Raw genomic sequence first — 2324 nt, 5'->3', positions numbered from 1 at the left:
TTTGCTTGGTCCGGTTTGGTTCAAGGCGGTTCAGGGTTCGGTTTTAGGGGTTTGGTTTTGGGGGTTTAAGAGTTCCAAAACCGGTCTCCTCTCACTTCTTCTTCTTCCTCAAGTTGATTCTTCTAAAAAAACTCTTCAAAACCCGTACTCCTCCTCTACTAGGATTCTAAATCTCCTCATATTCTTCCCCTTTAACTCTTCAAAATTCGACCAAGCTTCACCTCTCAAGAGCTAGGGTTTTGGTCATTCTTTGTCTCAGATTTGAGCTCCTCAGTTCAAGCTCCCGCCGATCACGGGTTCTAACTCTTCATTGGGTTCTTCGTGACTACGTTCATCTCCCCTTTGATTTCAGGTGAGGCTCCTCCTTTATGGCTTCAATTTTGGTTAAACTTCTGAGGTTTGATTTGATGGTTAAACTTCAATTTTGGTTAGATCTTCAAATCTTGGGGAAAATCAAAATTCCAATTTGATTTCATGAGTCTTGATAATTTTCTTTCTTTTGCTTTGGGGATTATTTTCGTTTCAACCTTGAGCAAGAACTGAACCCTCCTTGAAGCTTAATTTCGGGCTTTTTGTTAAAATCAAACCTTCAGGATGCTTGTTTGTGTATACCCCCGTTCTAGAATTTTGATAATGGATAAGAACTGAATCAAGTTCTTGGTTCGAGGGAAACATCGAAGCTCTAATGTGGTTTTGCATGAGAACCCAGCCCTCTTTGCCTGATGTTGATGACTTGAATTTGTTGGGACTGTTATTCTCGAACCTGTGCATGGCCAAAACCTTTAGTTCTTGTCCATGTTCATATGTATAGCTTGAAATTTGAATTGATACCCATGCTTCTAATTTTTTTAGCAGATTTTGTAAACTTTTAAAGTAGCCGATATTATTTTCTTGATTGTTTTTTGGATATCAGAGCCTACCCCTTAGCTTAACGCTCATGTAAGAATTGAGCTTATATCCACCCTTTGGTTTTATTTCCAAACATGAATTGAAGCTCTTAACTTAATTGTGTGAGGGATATAACGGAAACCCTTTGAGACTTGTAATCATGGTCAAACCTTTGTATGCACGGATTTAGCCGAACTTAGGCTTATGATCCTTAGGATTTTAGCTGTGCACGAGAATCGGATTTGTAAGCACGTCAAGTTTTCTTGTTTGGCCACGTGCATGTCTTGAACCGGAATTCTGAGATATTTGGCTTGATTTTTTGCATGATCTTTTGTATTGGACTGATAGTTCTCAACTTCTAACGTAATTGAATTGTTAACTCTCTTTGCAGATATGTCACCTAAGAGATCCCACGTAGCTTGAGGCCGTTCGGCGACTCAGTCGCACGAGCCAACGCCGTTTAGTTGCACAGGTATAACTTCGTTGCCCTTCTTCTTGTTTATGAATTGACATTATATACTGTACCCGCTTTGTTCTCCTTGGTGAGGCAATTAGGAAGAGCCGCCACCCTCCTTCATGAGGTGGACACTTCACAAGACGTGTTTTGTTTGGTTAAGGCATGTCTGAATTAACTTGGGGTGATTTCCTGATGCGCTTTATTCCGGAGGGTGGGTATATTGTCACGTTATTCGTGTGACGATATATCCCATGCTTTGTGTGTATAGTACAGATCTTAATCGTCTCGCCTAGTTAATAAGCCTCTTTTTATTTCCATTTAAAAAATTCATCATGAATATGTATCATGTATGATATTCCCACTTTGCTCTCCTTTGTGAGGCAATTGGGAATAGTTGCCGCCCTCATTCGTGGGGTGGACGCTTCACAAGTCGTGTTTTGCTTGATGGAAACACGTTTTAAGGCAATATGGGGCGATCTCATGTTGTGTTGTGTCATGCGTGCTAGGGTATATTATCGCATCGTTCATGTGGTAATTTGTCCTTTGTGTGCGTGATATGACTGAGATCGTCTCGCCACTTATAAGGTTGTGACTCTGTCTCACAGCTCGTGAGGTGAGTTCAACGCCTATACTGCCTTAACATAGGTATTTATGGCTGTATCTAATAATCATATATTGTTTACCTCAGTTGATTTTCCCTCGAAGGCGCTCAATGCTCATGGAGTGGAAGGTCACTCTAGTGAGGCTTACGCCCCCACTGACGAGCCTATCCTCGTACCGATGGCTTCTCAATTTGTCTCGGGTGCACCGGAAGAGCTCCCGCAGCTAATATGGAAGGGAGAGCGCCGCACTTTGAGGCAACTTATCATGAATGTGCCTTTAGTGAAGGACCCGAGTTCTACACATCCGTTGATGAAGCCAGACTACATGTTCGGCGATTCTATGGAAGATCCGGCTACGATGTTTCTTGGAGCTGAGT

The sequence above is a fragment of the Asparagus officinalis genome, chromosome 7 (assembly GCF_001876935.1).
Source record: "Asparagus officinalis chromosome 7, Aspof.V1, whole genome shotgun sequence".
Lineage (NCBI taxonomy): Eukaryota > Viridiplantae > Streptophyta > Magnoliopsida > Asparagales > Asparagaceae > Asparagus > Asparagus officinalis.
Note: the sequence above shows the minus strand (reverse complement) of the source record.